The sequence below is a fragment of the Thermobia domestica genome, chromosome 5 (genome assembly GCF_964235325.1).
Source record: "Thermobia domestica chromosome 5, izTheDome1.hap1.1, whole genome shotgun sequence".
Taxonomy (NCBI): Eukaryota; Metazoa; Arthropoda; class Insecta; order Zygentoma; family Lepismatidae; genus Thermobia; species Thermobia domestica.
Genome location: NC_137458.1, coordinates 278,275,330 through 278,302,654, shown reverse-complemented (window position 1 = coordinate 278,302,654; position 27,325 = coordinate 278,275,330). Strand labels below are relative to the sequence as shown.

The 27,325-nt window shown below is 38.3% G+C and overlaps 1 protein-coding gene across 1 annotated transcript in view; it reads right to left on the bottom strand.

The window, feature by feature from the left end:
• Positions 1-27,325, bottom strand: part of LOC145686649 (dual specificity protein phosphatase 14-like) — a 160,870-nt gene that overhangs the window by 70,016 nt on the left and 63,529 nt on the right. The gene's annotated exons all lie outside the window — the stretch shown is intronic.

The window sequence follows — 27,325 nt, the reverse complement described above, 5'->3', positions numbered from 1 at the left end:
TTGATGGACGTAACCGTCCATTCACAACGTGGCGCCCTAGCTTTAGGGGCTAAGCATACGCTTACAGCGTAAGCCGAAAAGGGTACCTACCTTGATACACCAACAGAAATACAAGGGTAGAGCAGTAACTTTTCATTTTTTTTATTATTATCTCTTATGCCGCGTGATAGTTTGAAACACAGTCCCCATAGTATCCAAGAACCTTATTACAGTGTGTTATATTTGTTTTTTAAGAGTGTTTTATTATGAGTAAAAATTTTGTGTCATGTGTATTTGCATAAAATTAGGGGGGAAAGATTTTATGTGTAAGAACCAATAGGCAAATTAGAGTTTGTTTTGTTTTTGATTAAATGCCGGTAACGAGAGCTCAGACACGTAAGATGGAAGAGGAATTTAGATCTGACGTGTACGCTCAGCGTATTGAGCTGGATGTAGATATAGCTAGAAATAATGTTACCGTCAATAGCACAGAGAATGCAAATGAGATAGATAATATGCATAGTGAAACAGACGTAGAAAGGATTACTGAAGATGTAGTAGGTACAGGAACCGGTGACAGTCACATACGTTTCGGTGACGTCACTGAGAAAGAAAACAGTGACCCAGCTGAAGGACAGTGTGGCCAACCTGTCCAGGAAAACACAGCTGAGGCAACACACAGGGAAAGCGAAATAGTACCTAACGGAAGTCAAGTCATAGGGACCGGAAGTGGGCAGTCCGGAACTCAATTCGTAACGACAGCTGACTTATCGAGACTACTAAATGGGTTATTAGATTCTATTTCGGCTAAGATTGAGCAATCTAGTGCGTTAGTTGCTGAACAACATAGAGCTAGTAACCAGTCTGCGTGTGAAAAACTGGAGAAATCTTTAGTCACGAGATTAGATTCTTTTGTAGAAGAGAACAATAAGAGGTTTGAACAATTGAACGAGTCAATTGCTTCAGTCAATAGGAGACTTGACACCTCCAACTTGGAGCTGCAGACACAGCTCGTGTGTACAAGCCAAAGAATACAGGCTTCATTAGAACAAGTAAGTGATAGGGTACAGTCTAATGAAGTCTCGATTGCATCCTGTAGTAGTGAGATCCGAAAAGTGGAACAGTCAGTGAAAGATGCTCAAAGTTCACTGACAGTTCAAATCAGCGATGTCGAGAATCGATCGAAGGACCTCGGTGATAGGATAGGCGACCTCTCCACCAAACAAACCGACATAGATCATGCCGTTGAGAGCATGCACTTACGAATGGAGAGAGTCGATCGAAGCATTGATGACATTGTAGGCAGTCAGGCCGAAATTAGAGCTGAACTTCAGACAGTGCAAAGTGAATTTGCACTGAGATCTGAATCCACAGCACAGCTGGGAGACAAAATTAAGGACCTCCGAGACGAAATGTCTCGTGAGATACAGAAAGTAAAACAGAGTTCACGACTCGAGATAGAGACGCTACTAACTGCACGAGACGGGTTGTCGTCTCGTTCTAGCGAGAACGAGACACAACAAACTGAGGAGAGAGTAGTTGTCGACAGTGGTCCCAGCACGAGCTACTTGTTAGCCCCGCCTGTACTGTTGTCGAGTAATAGTAGGGAACCTGTGCCATCAACATCGCGTGTGGGAGGACACGGAAGCGTTCACACAGTTCAAAGTAGTGGCGAAGCTACCCAACTTGCCACTGCAATGAACTCGTTCTTGCACAGAGACCTGAAACTACCGACATACAATGGAAATGAGGACGAATCAGCTACCCATAATTATCTAGTAGATTTAGATAATTATTTCGAATTAACTGGAGTAGCGCCAGAGCATAGACTGAGCTTCTTAACACGCTCGTTAAGAGGAATCAGTCTACAATGGTACAAAGTGATGCAACACAAGATCACCGGTTATACTAGTTTCATAGAGGAATTTAAGAAAAACTACTTAAGCTCGGATCGTTTAGCGTCCTTGCGTGCAACCCTGCTAATGAGTCATTATGACCCTCGAATTTTCAGACAGCCTAGTGAGTACCTTCTCACTCAGCTGCAGAGAAATGCTGTTTTGGACCCTCCCTTGTCCGAACAAAATCTTTTAAAATTACTACCGAGACAGCTTCCTCAGTGGATCTGTAGGTGTTTGATTAGTGCGAAGCCACAAAGCATCTCAGAGCTGCTCGCGTTAGTGAATGAAGTACAGTTAACGCACAGGGAGAACGGTAATAACCAGCAGCGTCGAAACATAAACATGATTGAAGTGACAAAAAACAATCAATCAGCAGGGGGGAACTTCAAACGGAATACGAGACGTAACAGAACACAGCAGGGGCCGTATACTAGAAATAGTAGGGGCAGGCTAGAACGATCTAATGAGAATAGTGAGCCTAGTAGTAATCCTCGAAATGAATCCCGACAGAATCGGTTCAGAGGGAATGGAACTAGTTCGTACCGAGGTACAAGAGGTAGCAACAGAGGCAATAGGAATAGGCCTAATCACCAGATGAGAAATAGTAGAGACGAACAAATACAAGTTCTTGAAATGTACGATACACGAGACGAGACTCGGGCAAGTACTTCGAGACAAGTACAGTCCGACAACAATGGGCGTGTCCTGAATGTTTCTCGTAACTGAGGACATTCGGCACACATTTGGAATCCCATTAGCGTGGAATCTCAGGATAGCGATTACACACCAATGAGGTCGGATGATGTAACTGAATGTGTGCTGGAAATTTCGAGTAATGAAATAGATGAAAATGAGACATTGGTCAAGGAAGTAAATGTAAATGCTAGTGATAATTGTAATCAGTGCCAGGAAATTATTGAGAAAAATCATTTTAAGGAAAATTTAGTTAATTTTGATATACATAGTGAGAAATTAGAATTGAGATTGAGAAATGGAAACGTAATACTGTTGAATCGAACAGAATATGATCAGGCGAATGCTATTTTTGATAATTTAATAGATACTAGTGATGACCTAGTTGTTAGAAATAACGTGATAACTTTACCAGAAATTGAAGTTATCGTGTTCGCTCAACCGGTACTTGGCTTGTTGGACTCAGGTTCGAGTATCAACGCGATCAGTAGTGAATTGTGGCAAACAGTACAGAATAGTAACCCCAGACCTGCGTTCCTTAGAACGAATAATATGAAAGTAACATCAGCATTCGGAAGTAGTGTGGCTAAGATTCTTGGTCAAATTTTATTGCAAGTAACGATCAATGGAGAAGAGTTTGAAACTGTGTCATTAGTAGTGCAAGGGTTGAATAGAAAGTTGATTCTTGGTTCTCAGTTCTTTGCTGAGACCGACGCTGTGTTAGACTATGGGAGAGGGGTGTTCAGTTTGAAGAAGCCAGTAGAAGTGGATGTAAGTTTCAAAGACGTCGAAATATCAAATGAAGATCTAGTGCTAAGAAATATTGAGGAGATTTTTAGTTTTGACGATCTCGAAGGAGGAGATCCAAATAACGGTTATTCACTTGTAAGAGGTAGACAAGTTGGCATTCATGAGATGGGTACGGAGATAGGGAAGAATAGGCTAATTGAGAGCAACCCACCCGTAAAGTCGCAGGTTAGAGTATACCCGACGCCCACAGAATTGGCCAGAACCGTATTTTCACCAGAAGAGTGGAAAAATTTTCAAACACGCGCGAGTGAGCGTGATATTAAAGAGCACGTAGATGGCTACACTGATCTCACTGATTCTCAGAGAGCAGAACTCACCTCCCTCCTCATAAGACATAAACAGCTGTTTGATGAGAGACCCGGTTGCATTAGAGGTTATGAACATGAGATACATCTAACCGACACAAAACCGATTCGTTCGAAAATGTTCCCGTTTGCACATTGTTATCAAAATCAGGTCAGGAATGAGATTAATCGTTTTCTAGCATGGGGAATAGTGAAAAAGGCTGCCACGCCGTATAGCAATTCACTAGTTGTAGTACCGAAGAAGAATGGAAAGTTACGCCTATGTATCGACGGGCGCCCTCTTTCGCGGGTCACTTTGGCTGAAACAGACCAACCAATCCCCGTCATTGACGTTTTACAAGAGTTGAGCGACAAAAATATTTTTTCTGTTTTCGATGCAGTCGATTTTTTTTTCAAGTACGTGTAAAAGAGGAATTTCAGAAGTATCTAGGATTTGTGCACGAAGGCATTTCGTATTGCTTCGTCAGACTACCATTTGGTACGAAGACGTCTCTGTCTTCCTGTATAAGGGCACTTGATTTAGTACTAGGAGATGATGTAAAGAGCTTTTGTCAAACATACGTCGATGACCTAGCGGTAGGCTCATACAATTTTACACAGCATTTAGACCATCTAGACCAAGTTTTCACTAGGCTGGAAACTGGCGGAATAACGCTCAGATTAAAGAAATGTGTTTTTGCACGCACACATGTCAAACTTTTAGGTTTTGAGTTGTCTTCTGAAGGAATCAGAAAAGACAGGGAAAAGATGGAGAAAGTAGTAAATTTTAGACCTCCAAAGACGGTGAAGGAAGTTAGACAGTTGATAGGTTTCCTCCAACATTATCGTCCCTTCAGTAATCGTTATTCTGAGGTACTAATTCCACTATTTGACCTTCTGAAGAAGAATACTAAATTTAAATGGGAAAAAGTGCATGATGATGCCTTAGTAAAAATAAAAGAGATTTTTCAAGAAGAAATCGTGTTAAAGAAACCACTTCCAGATAAAGAATTCATTTTAGAAGTGGATGCAAGTGATAGGAGTTGTAATAGTATCCTATATCAGATAGACGACAATGGTGAAGACAGAATCATTGGGATGTCTTCAAAAGTCTTCAATAGTGCCCAAAGGGCGTACTCGATTACTGAAAAGGAACTTTTTAGCTTAGTAGAGGGTGTCGCTAAATTCAAATATTATTTGATAGGAAGGAAATTTAGAGTTCGCAGCGATCACTTATCATTGAAGTTCATTTTACATTGTCGATTGACGAATCAACGTATCACACGTTGGGCCTTAGGGCTCGCGAATTTAGATTTTTCATTCGAATTTGTTCGCTCAAGAGACAATAAAGCGGATTATCATTCACGCTACCCAGCGCAGACTAGTAACGTGACAAATTTTGACAGTAAGCCTGTGTTACGTGAGACATTAATGTCATTGTTAGAGGAAGTTCCGTGTGAACTTCGGAAGTTAATTGCAGTGTTGCCAGAACTGCAATCGTCAGATGCCTTTTACGGTCCTCTGAAGAAGGCGACACAGAGTGCCGAAACGTCACAGAAGATAAAAAGTCAGCATCACGAATATATTTTGTTTAGTGGAAGGTTATGTAAGAGAGATAAGAATGGTGTAAAGATTTGTATCCCAGAAGTCTTGGTTCGACCACTTCTGCAGTACCACCACGATGAAAGTGGGCACCTATCCGCTTCGAAGCTGATACCACAGCTCGTCGAAACATACACTTGGCCAAAGATGAGAGAGCAGATAAGGAAATACTGCGGGTCATGTGTCATTTGTCAGAAGGCTACCGCCCCACACACCTACATGTGTGGGCCACTAAACTCAATTATTCCTGAAAAGCCTGGTGTGTTCATTGCAGCTGATTTCTGTGGACCACTAGTGCGAGGTATTGGTGGTGTCCAATACATACTTGTATTTGTTGACATTTTCTCCAAATTAATTGGACTTTTTGCATGTCGTCGCGCAACCACACACACGGCCTTACAGAAATTGAAACAGTTTCTCAAACTGTGTCCGCGAGCTGAAATTCTATTGACGGACCACGGTTCTCAATTCTGTAGTAATCAGTGGAAGAGAGAGATTCAGGCCTTAGGACTGAAGCATTACATGTCTACTGCCTATTACTCTCAAGCGGAACCTGCAGAGACAGTAGTGAAGAGTACAACCAGGATGTTGAGAAAGTATTGCCATAACAATCAACGTTATTGGCCAAGACATTTAAGTAAAGTAGAAAGATGCTTGAATAGTGCTAAACATCTTAGTACAGGGTTTTCAGCCTATGAGCTGCATCTGGGAGTTTCGTCCACTGCTGACGTTGCCAGAATATTTGAAATACCCGAAGTTGAACGGCCAGTAGATAAGGATTACTTCGTGGAAGTAGCACACAAGAACTTGAAGAAGAATGCAGCAGCCAGGAAGAAATACTTCGATGCTCATCATACTTTAGTACAATATGATGTAGGAGAGCTAGTGCTAGCACGTGTATTCCCGAAATCTGATGCTTTGGCCGGAATTTCGAAAAAGATATTACTGATGTATTCTGGACCCTGGTTGATCCTCTCTAAAACTGACAAGAATGTGTATACTCTCGCTGACCCACAGACTAAAGTGGCAGTGATGAAAAGAAACGCTTACTTGCTTAAGCGGTATAGAGAAAGAGAACCTGAAAGTCAGAGAAAAATTACAGCAGCTGAAGAAGAGACTGCTGAAACAACGAAGAGGAACTGAGCTCTTCGTGTTATATTCATGTAAATATTTTTTTTACGTGTAACATTAATAGTTTAACTTTTTGTGTATGTATTATGCCATTAGCTTATTATGAGAACAAGTTTTCTTTAATGTTTTTATTATGTATTAATCAGTATTGTTGTGTTAAAGTATTTTCTATTACGTCCGCACTTATTGTATATACTTGTATGTAATGATGTATTTCGATAAGCTTTGATAGCTAAAGTATCTTTACTCTCAAAACATATCGAAAGGGGGGAATTTGTAAATGACCTAGTGCGTACGTTATTTAAATTTTGATATGCAAATGTCGTATCAAAATCTTTGCATATCAAAATGGAAATTATATGTAAATGTGTAACCACATATATTTTTTTATCAATTCATTTAAATATTTAATCACGCATAATTAGATGTTGAAAGCCAACAAGATGTATATGCTTCGTATAAAATTCACATCATTTTCATTAGAAGAGATGGAAGAACTTCGAGTACTAAGTTTTTTTTTTTTTTTCTGGAGAACATTTCTAAATTTTCAACCTGAAGTTCAGCAAACTCATAGCCTCCAGCGGAACACACACGAACAGCAACTAAGATAGTAACACTGTTTCCAGCTTACTATGAGTTTCCAGACTAGATTTTGGACTATTCAGAAATAGTTGTATGCAGGACTACAACTGTATGTCAAGGACTAGTGGATGAGAGATGGGTTGGCTACTCTCCAATATAGCGCCGTTCAGTCGTGAACATGGCTATAGTATTCTTGTCGCACATGGGTGCGGGTTTTTGGGAACAATAAGGTGCTAGAAACCAACTTGATGACGTTTTTTGTCACCTTACCCTCGTCCCCCGCTACCGAGAAAAACGAAGCTATCGCCAGCTACGGCGCGGAGTAATATGTTTTTGAAATTGTGATTGGGTTTTGAGAAATTTGATTTTATTCAAATTTAGAAGGTTCTTGGATGCAACCGATTATAAATTATGTTTATTTAACACGGTATGTCACATGTCCGACAGTATCACGTACTCTTTCAGTACGTTTTGACAGTACTATTTACAGGCAGTTGTTTGAACTCGTTGGACGGTGTTCGTCTGCAAAGATGGAAGGGGCTTTCTGCCTACCAATGTATCCGGAAGACAAATACATTAATTAACCACCCCTAAGGTAATGACAGTAATGTATTATAATGTATTTATATAGTAAATTGTCTAATGTTATTAATCTAAGGTTTGTTTTTGGAGCATATGTGTTCAATAAGCAAGGATGAGTGAAATTAAGTAAAAGTTTGTATTGAGATTACACCCTGCTACAGACAGTGTTTGTTTATAGATGTCACTACCTGTCATGTGAGTGCTTGATGGAAGGGGGAACATGTATTTTTTTTTTAATATGTTTTGTTTTCTTAATTGTTTAAATAGTCTTCCGGTGCATAACATATGTATTGTTATATATGAAAATCTTCATAAAAGATCAAAGAATCATGTAAAGTATGTGAAACTCACCAGAGATTGTATATAAACGTAATATCAGGGCATAAAAGTGGTGACCTATTTAGGAATTTCGGTTGTCACCAAAAGAGAGAGTGAACGTTGACCATAAGAAAACCGGTAGACTAAAGGTGAGTCTAGGTTTTTCTAGTTCCAGCGAGCCTAATAACTATGGTCGCAGGAGAGGTGACGGGACACTTCGTTCTTAGTTTGAACACAGGACACTTCGTTCTTAGTTAGAATACAGGACACATCGTTCAGAGACACTTCGTTCTTAGTTTGAATACAGGACACATCGTTCAGTGACACTTCGTTCTTAGTTTGAATACAGGACACATCGTTCAGAGACACTTCGTTCTTAGTTTGAATACAGGACACATCGTTCAGAGACACTTCGTTCTTAGTTTGAATACAGGACACATCGTTCAGAGACACTTCGTTCTTAGTTTGAACACAGGACACATCGTTCAGCGAGACACTTCGTTCTTAGTTTGAACACAGGACACATCGTTCAGTGACACTTCGTTCCATGTCAGGAGACACTACACGTCGCTCAGTGACATTTCGTTCTTAGTCAAAAAGACACTTAGTCCATTGACATTCTATTATCAAGTCTTTGCTAGTGTAATAGCAGCAATGATGAAAAGTACAATATAGTGCTTAGATAGAAAAAGGGGAAATATCTTCTATATATGACCCCATCGGGAGTTTTTTTTTTAAGTAACTTTCTGTAGTTACATTTGCGTACATATAGTTAGGGGTGTTTCTTTGTACACCAAGACCAACTATCAACTGAGAACATGTACGTGTTAAGAGGAGATTATTAACGTGTGTTAGTGAACTCACAGTAAGGCTCACGTTTACAATGAGCACACTACCAACCAGTTTTTTTTTAAATAATACACAGATATGTTAAAGATCTGTCATCTGCAGAAACATTTATTTTTTTTTAACTGTGCATCGCAAATTAGTGCACCACGAACACTAATTTTTTTTTAATGAAAGTTTAAGTAGTGGGACTTTTTGCACCACAGAGCACAAAATCCAGTAAAGCGTGTCGAGCCTATGTCACCTTTACTGTGATAGAGATGACAGTAACTCTCAACTTTTAACAGAGAGATAGTAATGTAGAGATCGACGAAGACAACGTGATCTTCAAGGCTGATCATCAAAAAACCGTACCATGTGGAATAAAAGTGCGTCACGCATATACGGAAGAATGCGTGCAGATTGGAGGATCCAGACAACAGTGAAGACTGGACTCATGCAGGAAATTTCTGTGAAAACTACAAACTAAATCACGCGTGGACTAGAACTATTGGTATAAGTAAAACACAGTGGCCACTAAACGAGTATCATTTTTTTTTTTTTTCGTGTACAAGTGTTGTTTGGGAAATCGAGTGTAAATAGTTCACTTCAATTCCACCAAGGATATATTAAATAGTTATGAAAATCTACTCATACGTCTGTTGTATACTATAATTCCCGTACGAATCCTGAAGGTTTACTTGCTGCCTGGTGAGTACAAATATATATATATATATATATATATATATATATATATATATATATATATATATATATATATATAAAATGTTTTGTAACTTCTGTCTTTTTCAGGTGGACTTCGGTCGGCGACTTCATATAGCTTACTGCTAATAGTACTCCTTGCTAATGTATTCTGTTGGTATAATTAGACCCAGTCTCATTTTACATGAGCCGCTACTATGTGTGTAGCCCATGAGTCGCTTCGAGAGCGTACAATCAGGGTAGGGAAACATGAACTATGATACCTGTGTAGATCTCAAAATCGGGATTTTCTTTTAATTTAAAAAGTAGCATAGATCTACATAGGGGCATTTTTGATTATTCTATCTAAATTAAATTTTTGTTTTTTTAAAGAGTCTCAACATTTTTTTTTTATTCAGTCTCTACCGCACCTAAAAAGTTCATAGTTCATGGGACCCACGATGACAGACAGTTCTTCCAGGTGTGATGTAAGACTGCTGTCAAATGTAGAGAGAGAGACACACCTCACCATCACTGGTACGCCTTCTTCTTCTCTCTACAGAGCCTCAGCCTAATTTACATGTTTGACACTTCATGGCATATACAAATTTAAGCACACCCGTGTTTGAGAGGTTATTTTACATTTGGCACCCGAGCCTGAGGCTCACTCCTCTATTCACAACGTGCCATCCAGCATTGGGGCTTGATGGACGTAACCGTCCATTCACATCGGACCTTTTCGGGCCTAACTTTGTAAATATACTGTACAACGATATTTATTTTACTGCTCTTTCTGGAGAAATTTTAAAGCACAACTTCAAATTAAACCTCTAATTGCTAAAAATAAAAATACAATTTTGCCTTAATTATTAAGTTTCTGTAATTTGAGCTTATTGCGGGCTCATTTGATTATTACACTAGCTCGAGCCGGGCTCGGGCCTAAATGCTAAAACATGTTTTGGATTCGGATCGGGCCTCACATTACAAATTAATGGGCCGGGCCAGGCCCGGCTAAAAATTCCTGCTCGTTCAGACCTCTAAAGCACGTACTGACGTCCTATGTAAATCCCCTTTATGCAAAATGAGCTCTCTACTACTACAATATTGAAGAAATGTGAAGTGATAAATGTATTCAATATGTCTGAAAGAATGTTTAGGAATACTGTTTGTAATCTGGTAAGCTGAATTAGTTAGTGAACAAAAATTTCTGTATTTTTTCTGTAAAAAACTGTTTTTCATATATGTAAACAAACACTGTAAATGGGCAGAATGCCTGTTGTGTTGTTACAATAAATAAATAAATAAATATAAACAATCCGATCATTCAAAGTAAAAGTTAATATAATCTAATCTAATATAAATAAAACAGTTTGTTTGTTTGTTTGTTTGTGTGCGGCCTAGGGACCAGACGAGTGGACCGAGAGTTACCAAAATTTGGTCACGGGTACCTTGCTCCAGACCCCAGATCAAGACGAAGCGTTTTTTTTTTTTTTTTTTTAATTCCGAACCAGGGGGTCTCAGGGAAGCGTTTACCGGGACCGGTCTGGGGACCAGACAAGTTGACCCAAAGTTATCAAATTTTGGTCACGGATACCTTGGTCCAGGCTCCAGACCAAGGAGAAAATTCGAACCAGAGGATCTCAGAGTGGCGTTTACCGGGACATGTAAAAGTAGTAGAAAATGACCGATATGAGTGTCGAATTCATAGTTTTCGCGGCTGCTGAGATCAATGGTGAAACTCCGATCGCATTAACTTACAAATTCACCCTATACGGCTGCGGGCCGGGGGTCACCGGGGCGGGGGGGGGAATACCGAGACATGTAAAAGTAATCCAAAATGACCGATATTAGTGTCAAATCCAGTTTTCGCGGTCACTGAGATCAATGGTGACACTTCCATTAGCGATGACTTGCAAATTCGGCTACCATTGAATGCGGGCCGGGGGTCAGCGGGGGAAGGGACAGGTACCGAGACATGTAAAAATAGCCCAAAATGACCGATATTAGTGTCAAATCCAAAGTTTTCGCGGTCGCTGAAATGAATAGTGATACTTCCACAGGCGTTAACTTTCAAATACTGACCCCATGCGAAGAATGGGTATATTCAGCTAGTATCCAATATGAAAGGCAATATTAAAGTTCATTTGTTAATGTAATTTTGTAATTATGATAGGGCTTAATATCGGATAAGACTTCCTAGAAAGCTATAAACCAATATGAAACCAATATGTCGTTCAATGTCTCTTTTCAGCACTTGACATGGGACCAGGCACGCACACAAAAATTTTTGTTGGGAGGGGTCTGAGGTTTGGGGGATCCAATACTAACTTCCACTACGTCTATGTAGTATTGAGCGGGTATTATTCTGTACCACAAAAGACGATAAGTAATTGTAAAATAATTCTACCTAATGATAGAACTAGATTGTTTTTCTAAGAGAAAGGGCACAGATGAAGTGTAAGATCAAATTTTCGTATTACATTAGTCATTGCCCTGTTAAACAAGTATAGTTTATTGGGAAAGTGTAGAAATGCGTGATGAGTTAGGACGCTTTTGGAAGGGTCGAACTCGGCGGACCCCCGTAGGTGCGCTCCTAGATGGGACCTCACGTTCAAAGAAATATAGAATTCCGAACTTTACTAGGTTTGTATCCGAGGCAAGCACTGGTACATGGTGGCTCAGTGGTAGAGCGCTCACCTCTGTTGTGAGGGGTCCGTCGTTCAGTCCCCGGCACGTGAGTTCGTAATGGACAATATTTTCTTTGGTTTTCTTTAGGTTCTTCCTCTTTCTCCCACATTTTCAACCCACAAATTATTTCATAATTATTCACTTTCATTCATCATCCGTCTCCCTTAACTTGAAGGATATAATTGTGAGATACGCGTACAAGAGAACAGAAATCACGAAGGATATTGAAAGGAAGAGCTGAGAAGCAAAGAGCTTGAGACCCTTAATTTTAAGAGAGAATATTTTTTGTACGGTATTTCTATACATAAAAGAAGTCCAGACTGAGTGACTGATCTACCCCTAGGCCAAACTGCTTAAGCCAGAAACTTCAACTTCGGACAATATGTAGGCTTCTCATTTAAGGTTCCACTAAAAAAGGATTTTCGGAAATTCGGGGTGAAAGGGGAAAAATAAGGGTTACACTTATTCTAAGAAAATATCCTTATTATTATTATTATTATTATTATTATTATTATTATTATTATTATTATTATTATTATTATTATTATTATATTATTATTGCCAATAATACGGAATCTGAAACGAACAACCACATACGTCAGAGTATAAATATTCTGTTTAATAAACGTTATACTCCCCATGCAATAAAATTGTCATTTTTCCAAACCCGACATATTATTAGCCCAGGTGTGCTATTTGAAACGGCTAAAAATGAAAAAGACAATATCTCATTAGTCAAAATAGTCGATGCCCACTTTTGTCACAACTCAGCGAACGATGAAAGAAGACTCAATGTCATGTTGCTCCTCACGACATGATTATCTGGGGAGGTTCTCCGTCCCAAGAAGTAATCGAGATGTCGCAAGAGGTAGTAGTCAGTGGGAGAGATATTGGAGGAATACGTTGGATGAGAAGGGTTTCATACTGCAAATCATGGAAAGCCTTGAGTACTTTGCGCGACGTGTGGGCGAACAGTATCGTGTAACAAGAGGACATCATGTTTGCTGTCCATTCCTGAATACTTGCGGACAAGCTTGGGCTCTTTTTCATAGAGTCTACCGCTATAAGGATCTGTATTCATGGTTTCATCTTGCCTGAGAAAGACATAATGGATTATTACTCTCACCATAGACCACCATACCAGCAACAACACTTTCTGCGGATGGAAAAATGGTTTAGAAAACCGTCCTGGACGTCGGTCCCGATACAACCATTGTTCTGACCGTTTAGGTTTGTCATAGGGTTTAGACCTATTATTTCACCTGAAGTGACAATCTGATACAAGAAATTATCCCGGTTATTCCTTACTCTTAGAAAACTGCAAATCTCCAGACGGTGATCCTTGTTGTCCGGTGTCAACTCATGTGGCAACTAAGGGCGCCGATCCTGGGGAGCCCGAGGCCCCCCAAAGCTCATGTGGGCCCCTTATTGTATTTATGAATATTCAACATTTGGCATAATTTGAATGGAAATTGTCCTAAAATCCTCATATATATACCTTCTGCATCTGAATGGGTACCCCCCTAATTTACAGAGAAATCGGCGCCCTTGGTGGCAACCATAAGCCCAATTTTTTCACCTTACCTATTGCACAGGGCCACCGGACGACAGTAATATGGTGTATTCATAACTAATCTTGAATAGCACGAACACTTCTCCACGATATTTCTGAGGAGGTTACCCGGATGGGGTCCATTTAGTTGTAGTGCGATATCTTCAAATTTGGATTTTAACTAGCTCAGAAGTTTGTTCAATTTTTGTCCAGTTTTGTCCATCCAAGAAAAAGAATTTGTACCACTCAAATTAACAGAGGGTCATTTCAAAATCTGGCCATTTCAATCACTTGTAGTGCGACATCTTAAAATTAGACAAAATTCTGAGCTAGTTAGAATTCGAGGAAACGTGTAAGACAAAAGATTGGATACTGTTTATCGCATATTTATGCTGGAATGAAACGCAGGAGTTCTAAATTGAAGAAACCTTAGTGAAATCATCTTCACTGATTACAGCGCCATTTATTACGAATCGAAAAAAGATGTTTCGAATAAAACTTATTTTCACCCCGTAGAATCAATTTGCAATAAAAAATATGGGGGGGCCCTATTTAAGTTTCAATCTTATCATAGATAAATTTCTTCTTCAAAAACGATAACATTTTATTTCGGACAAATTTTCCGCCCGATGTTTATTTCTCCAGATATTTTGCAGTCTCAAGTTAGAAAACTCTCCCTATATAGTACATTAATAAATAATAACAATAAAACAAAATATTCAAGCCAGATGCTCATTCAAAATTTTTTCTCGGGAGGGATCCGAAGTTTGGGGGGGGGGCAGTCCAATACTACAAGATATTATGTTTATGCAATATCATGGTGTCCACAGAAAATTCCATCTCAATTTCCCTGACTTTCCCTGATTTTCCCTGACTGCATTTCCAATTTTTCCCTGACTTTTTCTGGCCTCCACCATCCCCATAGCCAGCCAACTCTCACCTTATTTACTGTCGTATTATTACATTTTATTACACATTATGCACACAAGATTACAAAGATACAGAAAGATTTTTTAACGTACATTTACAAGTTTACAAAATGTATTATATTAGCACATGTTGACATAAAACTGAAAAATATTATGGTTTAAAATAAAAAATAATAATGATAATAATAATAATAAAGCGTCTTCTGTACAATATGGAGAATGTGTTCACATGAAAATTTCTCACTTATGATTGCACAGCTATCCATAAAAGTGGGGAATAAAAGAGTTTATATTTTTAATAAGTGTTCCATATTACAAACTGCCTTTCTTCTTTTCCAGCTCATCGATTCTTGCTTGAAGAGCACTTTCTTCTGATTTCAAGTTATTCTGCAACTTTTGTCTTTTGTCATTTAAATCTTTTAGCTCTTGATTAATCCTTCTCTTTTCTACAACTTTCTTTTCTTCTTCGCGCTGTACACTTTTCTGTTTGTCCAGATAATCTTGGTACCTTCGTCTGGAACATTTTACAGACTGTAGTAAGCTCCTGGTGATGGATATATTACCTACACCTCAAGCACTGCTGATAGCATCATGCACAAGTCTTTGAGACACCAGAGAGTGTTCTACAAGATTTTCTACAAGTAGTGATTTGTTGATGGAGAAACCACTTTCAACCGGTGAATTGCCATGTGACATTATCAAGCAAATTTTCACTACATTCAAAAGGCTAGCAAACTTGACATCATCCTTTAGCATCTTGTAGTAAAACTCATCTAATCCTACAGAATCGTCGTGTCTTGCAGTAAACTCGCAAAAGTATGATTTCAAGGAACCTTGTGCTTCAACACACAATACACTGAACTGTTTCTTTGCCTGTTCAGCCACATCTGACGAAATCCTGTTTGCACTGTGAAGGTCTTCAAGAACAATCTGCGCTCTCTTTCTTGCTAGAGATGGCTGCTCCAAAATAATACTTGGGGCAAAACAAGTGACACCACGCACAAACCTGTACTTCAGCGGGCTTCTTTCACGCTACTTCTGAACTAAACCTATGATTAATTTGCGAAACTCAAGTTTGAATTCTGCTTTTTCCTTGTCTGTACGTACGGTTTCTCTTAATACTTTCCTCGTAGCAAAACCAATGTCAATCATTGCTGAAGGAAGAAGGTTCTCATTTGAAAGTTCCAAAGACATCAGTTTTTGAGCAGAGTCAGCTTGCTGCAATATTTCTGGTTTCACACATCGAGCCAATAAACTATGCATTAAGTCCAAAAGTGCTGTGTGCAAGAAAGGCATTAGTGGCTTTGGAGACTGAAATCTTCGAAGAAAAGTTTCACATTCTGCTGAAACAACTCTATAACCAGCCAACTTACTCTTCAACAGAGGGTCTTTCATCTGTTCCTTTAAAGAAGATTGTTGCCGACAACTAGGTAGTGTAGAATCTTGTATGAATTTCTTCACATTGTGATAAATTTTCACAGCCCTTTCCAAGCAATCCACATTCTCAAGCCATCTGATAGAACAGAACTTTTTTGGGAAATCGGTGGATCCTGTAATGGTAGTATATTCCGCCCGGCGAGCTGGGCTGTTATTAAAAAGGTAATACATATCCCTAAGAGTCTCGTCTAAATGCCACTGTGATGCCTTTAGCCCATTTTTCATGCTACCATGCAAAACATGTAGTCCACAAACACCAGTGTCTATCAAACTTTTTCCATCGGGATTTCGTTGGCACATTTCACTCTTTAGTTTTTCCCTGAAGAGGAGATTTACGTTTGGTCCATCCATGGAAACCTGCAGTAAATTGTCTAATGAAAGACCTATTCCCTCTCTGAATCTCTCCAAAAGATCATCGGCTCTTGCCCGTCCCAAAAATACACTATTTAGATATGATGTAGAAACTTTTTGTTGATTTACATCCCAGAATCTTACGACTAGGTCCATCTGGCCTCTCTGAACTACTTTATTCAGAGATTCGTCGAAATATATGACATAATCTGAAGCCTGTTTAACTCTATCCATAACACAATCTTTAAAATATGGAGCCAAGCCATGATTTACTAGATAAGAGGCTTTTGTCTTCCCAAGGGTAAATTTGGAAGCAATAGAGCTGTCAGGAAACATCAACTGGAAAGTTTGGCTAATGTTCTGGCAAGCATTCAAGGATATTTTCTTTGCAACCAACTCCAAAGTCCATATTATTTCTGCCTTCATAACTTCTTCGGTCTGTATGTATGAATGTAAACCACGCTCTTTATTTTTGCTATTGATTTCACCACTTCCTTCACTTGATTCTGGCTGATCATCTTTATGCTTACACACAGTTTGATCAGATTCCTGGCTACAGTCACTTGTACCTGATGACTGACCTGTTGAACTGGAAGGCACAAACACACTGACAGCAGGTTGCATGAGTTTAGCTTTCAAGTTCTTAAGATGTTGAGGTCCTTTAGCATGAGAGGACACTGCTCTTCGTCCCATGTTACTAAGCTTGAATGATTTTGAACGTACTTTGCAAAACGCACATCCACTATTTCCAGGTACACGTCCAATCCAACATGAAAATTCCGGGTACAACTTTTCATCAAGCCATTGATCATTAAAAGAAGTTGACTTATTAGCCATTATGATGACTCAACTCAGATTATTTGAGTTGACATCCCACTTAAACCTGCAAAAAGAGAAAGTGATATTAATTTCTGAAGCAATGCAAAGAAAGGCATCTAAAATATTTTTGGAAGTGAAATTAGAAATTACGTACAATGATATACTTACCAGACAAAAGGTACTGATAGTAAACTGTTACCACAATTTGATTACCATCACTAATATATGTACGAGCTTTCAAGAACTAACTCACTGTTCACATCATCGTCCGTGCTGCCCTCACCCATCCTATTCTCCCATCTAAGCCTGATGATGAGAACAGTGAGTTAGTTCTCGAAAGCTCGTACATATATTAGTGATGGTAATCAAATTGGGGTAACAGTTTACTATCAGCACCTGTTATCTCGTAAGTATATCAATGTTAGTAACTACAAAGCGGTCCAACTTTTGCGGTTTAGAAATTATGTAGATAGGTAGATACAATAGAATATTATGCTCTGAAGCACAGAAAAAAATATAAATGTATTGTAAGAAAAGGTCACCCTTCACCTCCAAGGGCAACCGGAAACAAGATTTAGATTAATACAAAATAAGAGTATCTTTTTACTTTTTAAACTTAGTAGACCTGCTGTATCCTTAAAAAAATAATAATAAAATAAATATGGACTGATCACTTAGCCACTGATCGCAAAATCGAGTTTTTCTTGGCATTGTAAACTAATGATCTATACAAGAAAAATTTAAATACAATTAAATTAGCAAATATGTATAGCTCATAAAGGCATATGCATATTCTAGTCCCTCAGAAAAAATCCTAAGACACAATTAGCATATTGCTAATATGTAGCAATTTAAATCATCATTGGGACTGCACTTGAAAAATAAAGGAAATAAAGGACATATATATTTGTCCTATAATAATTGTCACAAATTTCCAAAATATAGGAAAACAGGACAAGTGGGAGCCCTGTTTATATAAAAAACACTGTGTTCAAAGGAATAGTTAACTGATAAAGACTTTGGACTGACAGCTAGGCCAAGTTTGTTTACGGGAAGCAAGCGCTCACGGAATAAGCAAGCCCATTATGCCTGCATCATTGACTCACAATCACATGTTCACGGATGTAGTTTATGGTGCAAGTCTTTTGAATCATCCTGTTGCTTTTCATCATTGGGTACAGGCCATGCGAAACAATCTATTAAGTATCTAGACAAGCCCTCAGTTTTGGTATGTTTCATTATTGGGCTCAGGTCGTGCGAAACATTTCAACTGATATTAACAACTGAATATTTTTCGCTTAGCCTACCAAAGAGCCTGAAATATTGACTTGGTATTCCTATAGTACAGGTGTTAGAAAAAGATGAAAACAAAGTATGTATGAAACCAAGAAGAGATTCAAAATACTCTACTGTCAAGTAAAAAGCAAACAAACAAAACAAAACAAACCAAAAAAAAAAAACGGAAGAAAAAAATGAGCCGCTAGGAAGGCGGGAAAGTACCTTCTGATAAGCATCAGAAGGTGAATACAAAAATACTTGTACATTTCCATCAACATATGGTGTTTGTCCCTCCAGGAATCAATTGCAAAACATACAAGAAATCTTTCTAATTGTAATGTTTGTAATTGATCGTACAATTTCTTGTGCATTTTCCCTGACTTTCCCTGACTTGGCAAGCTTTTCTTGTGATTTCCCTGACTTTCCCTGACTAAAATCCATTTCCCTGACTATCCCTGATTTTCCCTGACTTTCCAGAATGTGGACACCATGAATATTGAATCAGCGTTATTCTGCATCCGAAATAATTATAAGTAAATGCAAAGTATATTCACCTATATATTGTGACCGTCTGCCCGGCCACAAAACTATGTTTTTGGACGACCAGTGTATTTCTTTTTAACTTTTATTCATGCAACGAAATTATTATTTTACTCATAGAAACGAACAGCTACTTTTCCTTCTGGTGAGAACTTCAATTCTTTCCGTTTATACAGGTGTTCTTCAGTCGTTCTTATCGTTTCTCACGATTGAACAAAGAACTTGTTGTTTTTCAATGCAACGCTTATCGTCTAGCCAGAGTACTTCGTCGCAGCAAACTTATTTTTTCTTTCCTTAAAATAGTTTCCAACTTATAGTCTTCGTCACCATGACTGTTCCGCATATACTTTTTCATAATAACATTTATTAAGATTGGGAATATTTTTGGATATTGTGTGTGAATGCTATTGTGTGTGAATGCTATTGTGTTTGTCGTGTTCTCACGCACTCATATTACGTCATCCTTCCTGCCGTGAGGACAAGTGTTCATGTCCTGCAGGAGTCGTAGGTGAAATGACTCATACACACAATTACCATCGTTCGCTCCTTTCCACTGAACTGTTTTATGTATAACAGTAGTGCATAAAAATCCAATAAACATGGGAAGAATTTATTAGTTTAGACTGCTACACTTTTTTTTTACTATTATTTCCAAGCTTCTTTCTCACGGGACCAAATCAAATGTTGCCAGTGTTCTTTATTATAACATCGACCCATTGGCATTGTCTATGAATGCAGAAAACATTAACATTTTCTTTATTATTTGATAGAGTGCATTGTCAACCCTAAGTGTCGAAAACGGGTTGTTCCCAAGAGTAAGTAGAAGCGGGGAGTTAGCAAAAGTTCGTGGTAGAGAGAGCCAGTGCAAGACATCGTATGAAGTCATAGTATGAAGAACTTTGTGGTGCTACATTAATATATAGGATGTGAAGCTAAAGAGCAAACGGATACCTTCTGGATATGTAGCGTCCTTTTGGAGTCAAGATACTTCGTTGACCAGCGTTTTTCCAGCATTTCCCCTTTCCCTTTGTCATTATTACATAGTGAAAGTCTCGACTCAGTGCGAAGAGTCAATTTATAGTGCAAGTGATATTTAAGCAAGGGCTATGTTTCTAGTGTTCATAAATAGTGTGCGCATATCTACATTTACCATGCAGTGTTAAGAGTTCTATTCTCCATTTCGCTTATTCGATTGCCGCAGTGTAATTTCTTCTGTTTGAGCATTTAGCTCTGTCAAGTGAGAATTTTGTGTGTTGTTAATATATATATATATATATATATATATATATATATATATATATTCCGTTCCGTACCCACATATATCCATACTCAATAAATAGGAATTTACCTAAGTAAATATTATCGTCTTCATTCATGTGTGTGTGAATTACTGCGAGCAGACGACTTGCCAGTTGCGTATATGTATGCGTGTGCATACGCAAAAGTAAGTATAATACAAACTGAGTCTCAAAAGCACCAACGTGGCTCATGTCAAATCATTTGTCATATTTCAGTATTATCAATCTGCGCCCAAACAGAGTATGAGCCTGGACCAGAATTGTTATCAGCTGTTTTCTTAGGGAGTTATTCGGGAGCCAGCACCCAAGGAAAGCGGTAGGTAGCAATATCATGAAATAAATCGCGACAAGTGAGGTTTGTGGTGGACAAACACGTGTGCTTGGGTTTTCTCAGGATCCCGCCGTTTCCTCCCACTTTCATCATTCCAACATTTTATCCATTTCTCATCATCACTGTCTCCTTTAGCCTAGCTGACATAATCGTGAGACGTAAAACTTTCAGTTCATGGGACTTTTTCTATGGAAAAAATGAAAGAACTAGGTTTATTTTATATAAGAAAGAGTGCAGATGAAGTGTAAGATCAAGTCTTTAGGCTATATCAATCATTTTTCCTGATAAATACACGTAGTTTTGTTAAAGTGCACAAATGTATACCGAGAGACAAGGCTTTAATTTGGGTAGGAGGTCCGTAGAGTGGACACCCCGCGTCGGTGCGCCCCTGATTCAAGCAGAATAAAAAACTATCAGCTGGATCATATTGACAACGTGCAACATCGTTCCTAACTCTATAAAAATTTATTTTTCTCTACTTTCTCGAAACTTACGTGCAATGATTTACCAATCACATATTCTATGTATTGTCTTTCCAGAATATTATAGTTAAAGAAAAATGAAAGTTTAATCGTAATTTTGGCTACGAATCATTAACCATACTGTGTACTGTCGTGTTGTTATAGCACCCATACATTATCAGTTTTAACTGATTAGTCCAACTGAGCTAGATATTGACTTAACCGATCGTATACGATGAACTGAACTGATAGTATGTGGAGTACCGTCAGTTAATTGAGTTCAGTCCTTCAGTTCAGTTGCTTCAGTTTAATCAGACGTTCTGCGGAGTGCACTTCTATGTTCCTTGATATACCAAAGTTTTTTGAACGTACATTTCCTCGCTCCTAGTCCCCGATTTCTTGGATTCGTTCACTTTCCGTAGTTCCTTCCTAAATACCGACCGTTATGTTGTTATTTTCTTAAATATCAGTATCGCGTATCGCCTGAGGTTCCAACTTTTTAAATTTGTAAATACCACATCATACGCCTCCCCTCTTTTATACCTATTCGCTTACTGCATATATTGCATGTTCCAAAATTCGGGATGAGCACGGCAGGCTTCAATAAAACCCAACAATGCCTCAGTTTTACTAGCTGCCATGATGACAGGACCTGAACTGAGACAACTACGTGTTTCCTTCAGTTAATAGCACAATTATCGTAGTGAAAGACGGTTCGTTTGTTCAGTCCAAAATAACCGTTCTTCAGTTCAAATACCCACATGCGGAACCAACTGACTGAATTGAACGAATTCCATCAGTTTGCACAGTTTTTTCATCAGTTCTGACATTACGATCAGGTTTTCCTTCAGTTAAACTGATAGTGTATGGGCCCTTTTAGTGTTATAATGAGAAGCTTGATGAGGATATACATCAGCATCAGATTCATCTTAATAGGGCCCATACACTATCAGTTTTAACTGATCAGTCCAACTGAGCTAGAATCTGACTTAACGAATCATACGATGAACTGAACTCATAGTGTGTAGAGTACCGTCAGTTAATCGAGTTCAGTCCTTCAGTTCCTTTAGATCAGTTACTTCAGTTTAATCAGATGTTCTGTGCAGTACTCTTCTAAGTTCCTTGAAATACCAAAGCTTTGGAACGTACATTTCCTCACCCCTAGTCCCCGATCTTGGATTCGTTCACTTTCCGCAGTTCCTTCCTAAATGCCGACCATAGGTTGTTTATTTTTTTAATAACAGTATCTGTGTCACCTGAGATTACAACCCTATTAATTTGATAATAACACATCATACGCCTTGGTCTTTTATACCTATTCACATAATGCAAATGTTGCAAGCTTGAAAGTTCTGGATGAGCACGGTAGGCTTTAATAAAAGCCAACAATGCCTCAATGCCTCACTTTTACTTGCTGCCATGATGACAGGATCTGAACACAGATAACTGTGTGTTTCCTTCAGTTAATAGCACAGTTATCGTAGCAAAAGACAGTTCGTTCTTCAACCAATAACCGTTCTTCAGTCCAAAATAACGTTCTTCAGTCCAAATAACCACATGAAGAGCTGACTAAACTGAACGAATTCCTTCAGTTCGCACAGTGTTTCCTTCAGTTCTGACGTCACGATCAGGTTTTCCTTCAGTTAAACTGAGTGTATGGACCCCTTTATACATGTCGTATAGCATCATTCTTCTTCTTCTTCTTTTTTTGGTTCAAAAAAAGTTTTTTTCTCGTTTTTCTCGAAAACGACGCATATATATTTACACTAGGGATAGCCAAACTTTTCCGGAATCAGAAATTTCACTTTGCGGGTTTCTGAAAAATCCGGAATTTTTTCGTTTTTACTTTCTGGATTCCGGAAAGTAAAAATTCCCGAATTGGCCATCCCTAATTTACACTTAAGCACATAACTTTGTTAACCCCTTCAGTGTGGGTGGCGAGTTAACTCGTGTCTTCAAAACGCACCTGCTGTGCGGATGGCGTATATATACGCTTTCATTTTGCTTTGGCTATTTTGTATTGCGTATGGCGAATATATTTGCCCATAGTATAAGTAATGTTATTCCCGACAATATTTAGTGAGTTTGCGCTCACCTAGGAACCCCAAGAGACCACACAGAAAAATTGGGCTTGATCTGTTGAGGCATTCCCAAATTTTGTGTAACCTAACCATATGATGATGATGATGATGATAACCATAAATACGACAATGGCAAGTTATAGTAGCTAATTAGAAGCAACAAAGATCATAATGCCGAAAATTTTATTGTGATTGCTTGAGAAGGTCAAAAGTTATTAAAGGGTAACAAATTCCAAAATTTAAAAAAAAAAAAAAAAAAAAAAACACTTTTTACAGCGGTTCGCATCTGAAAATTACGCACTGAAGGGGTTAAGCTCAATGAGATCAACTAATTTGTATATATCTTTGGACATTTTTTCTTTTCCGTTAAATGCTAATAATAATAATATAGTACTTCATATTTAAGTCCATAAGATCGTAAAATAATTCATTTCATTTTTTAAATATTGGTTTATTAGAATCCTAATAGCGCCACTCTGTAGTACTAGCTAGTTTCCTCTCACGTATGACCGTGACACTCTGTAAAGTCTTATAGGTAAGATAAGAACTTGGACCCTATCCACACGCAATTTCTTGTTGTGTTAACCATTACATTTTAAAACTGACACATCAATGTTCTCCGGTTACTGTTTCCATCAACTCACCCAGAGAAAATAAAATATGTACATATACACACACACACACTCACATATGCTGGTTATCTAAGTCACACACAAGCGTCGAGCATTAAATGTGATGACCCTCACTCACAGTTCATTTGAGTGACAGCAGGATACAGAATACGTTAGCATAATGTGGGCACAAGGAGACTTCCACGAAACATGTTATACATAGTATTACTTACTCCACCATCCTCGGAAGGGAACCATTTTATCTCTGTCGTCGGGAACGTCACGCCAAGGTACATCAAAATGGCGCATGTAATTAATCATTTGTACACTTAAACCGTTCTCGAACATTCAAAATAAGACGAGTTTATACATGCGACATGTAAAAAGCATCAAGTTAAAAAAGGTTCATGGTCAGGTGTTATTTATAGTAGATTTTATTCACTGAAAAGCACAGTATCAATTTTTTGCTGTTGAACTCACCAAATGTGTGTTATCATTATTGTTGTTAATATTAACAACAGGTTTATTTCCGAGTGTTGCTAATAGCTCATAGGCAAAAATACTGCACTTGTAAAATACGAGGGCATTAAAAAAAAGGTATTTGGTTATCAATGAGATACAATCGCAGTTAGAGAACTTTTATTATACACATTAGAAAAGTAAACATTAGATTACTTTTTAACATATTTACCATTCAAATTGAGGCACTTGTCATAATGTTTCATAAAGTTTGAAATTTCTCCTAAATAGCAGCCCCGTACCCACGGGGGGGCTATGGTGGGCCGGGCTTCCCTAAAGTTTCACTGGCCCTCCATACAATTTTCGCGGTAAGCTTGCAAATGAACTATAATATGGTGATGAACTATAATATGGTTGGGTCGTCCCCCCTAACTTCTACCGCTCCCCTACATTTTTGGACTGGCTACCGGCCTGCTAAAAAGAATATTCCACAGGGGAATGAAAGCACTGGCTAACAGCTTTGCGAAGCGCATTGTCATTGTCGAAGCGGTGCGATGCAAGCCATTATTTCATGTGCCTGAAGAGGTAATAGTCGCTCGCAGGTACTTCCTCTGGGCTATAGAGAGGATGGTCAAACACATCTTAGTAGAACTGCTTCAAAAGTTTCTGAGTACGTCCAGCGGTGTGCGGGCGAGCATTATCATGAACCTACACCACACCGGAAGTCAGTATGCCCCGACGCTTGTTCTGGATGGCTCGTCTGAGTTGTTGTAACGTTTCACAGTAGACTTCTGATTACACCACGCACTTCACATTTGGCGGGTTTTTCCATCGGAGCGTTCGTTTTCGATTGTTATAGTGGAAAACTGAAATGCCTCCTTCCACTCCTCACTGTCTACTGAACTAGTCCCTAATTAAGCTCAAGTTCAAAGGCTGTGAAAAAAAGTTTTAAAATTTCTCTCATAAGGAAGATTCTGAATGCGTTCTTCACTCACTGCAGATAACTTAATGTATGCGTTTCCAGTTCATGGTAATTCTGGATTCTCTCGTGTTGAATAACATGGCTTTCAGCCTCCAGAAGGGCGGAGATAAATACGTATTATGAATCACTGCAGTCCACATTTTAGGTCAGCGAACTAAATATCGAAAAAATGTCTCAAGTTTATTTTTCAGACCTGAGTCCCCCTCAAAAATTCCTGGATCCGCTCCCGGTATCGGCTATTGCCGATCACCTGCTAATAGTCATAGCGAACGCTTTGAAATGTTTTCAAACGTTCTTTGCATAAGGAACAGTTTTCCGTATTCTTATTTTTTCGCCCTTGCGCCCTTTCACTGTGCGCCCTGGGGCAACTGCTCCACTCGCTCCCTTGTAGTTACGCCGCGTAAACGAGATTAGAATCCTCCAAAAAAAAAAATCGATGTATGTGATACTGTAGCGTCCTTAGTTTGCAACGCTGGAGGACAAGTGTGGATGGATGGTATGTTTTCCTCTTACATGTAGATTCGAACCTAAGGTGGTGCAATTTGAAAGAAAAATAAGTTGGGTTGGCAACACTGTTAAATTGGTTGTGTTAGAAAGTATGTCAAACAATGTCGTCGTGTGATGTTTGCATGGTACGAAATTCCAGTGTTTTGTATTTATTAGTTTAAAGATTACCAGGGCTTATCAAGATAAATGGTCAACTCAGTCATTGACAAAAGTCTGAGCACATTACTGATTTTTCAGAATTAAAAAAAAAAAAAAAAGACATGCATCCATACAAAACTCAGTTTATTGGGCATGTTCTATAAAACAAATATAATTGCTCATATAAAGACATTAAAGACATTGCTCACTTGTTCTTCTTCTTCCTATTCCTCGCTTTCCTTCCATCTTTCCTTCTACGGCAGTATGAAGAAGAAAACTTCTTAGCAAGATATGTCCAATTCAATTCATCTTTCTATGAAGGATGATGTTTAGAAGCGTCCTCTTCTCTCTTATCCGTTTTAGAACATCTTCGTTTGTTACTCTTTCTGTCCATTTCACCTTCTCTATCTTCCTTCAACACCACTGAGCCATAAAGTTCAATGCTTCAAATATAGCACTTGGCCAGTTTCTTCCTTAATCTAGTAATAAGGGTGCTAGTTAAGAGTGAAATGTTCTTGTTGAATGCTTCTTTGGCTATGTCAATTCTTGACCTGATCTCTTTGGTGCAGTACGCGTCTTTTGTCAAAATACTTTCCAAATATTTGAAACGATCAACCTCTTCAAGTCATTAGAACTTATGAGGTGTCATTTTGAAACTATTTTACAAAAATTAATGTACTCCACTTTTTATTTTTATTTTCTTTTTTCTTTTCCCTTTTTTTTTTTTTTTTTTTTAAAAAGAGTTTCTCTGGCTTTGATCAGTGGCTTTCATCAGTCATGCGAATTCCGTGACAAAAACTTTTTAAATATCTCTAACTATAGGTACTATGGAAGTTGTACTGGTTGAAATATCAAGATGACGATAACAATAATCCACGAAAGGTGTTTAAAACTGCTCACATTCAAATAATAAATCACTATTTGCATCATATTGTGTATATATGTAAAAGACTTTGATGTTGATTTGTAAGAAACGAAAGTTTTTGGCACAGTATTCGACTTAGTTTTGGTGGATCTTGTGAAAAATAGCTCAGATCATCGTGCATTTCAAGTGCTCGGATACTACTTCATCATTTGTTGATCCTCCACAACTGTGCTTCCACCCTAAATTCAGAAAACGTTTGCATGCATGACAAATTATTCAGATTAGGTAAGTCTCCGTTTGCTTAAATGATTCCAAACCCACCTCCATATATCATTTCTGATGTCTAAGCTACAGGAAATCTAAAATCCATTTTCTTAAATCTAAAGGATTAACTTGTCATCCAGGATTTAAACCAGTTATTTCCAAGAAAAACATTCGCATATTTTTAAACGACTTTATCATTATTCTAGTGTCCTAGATCATAATCTAAAAGACCTTACTCAATTATTTTTAAATAAGAAAGAAAAAGCTGTTTTATGCAATCAGATACGTAGTATCACGGTAGCCAAGAATATGTTTGCCTTAAGTGTTA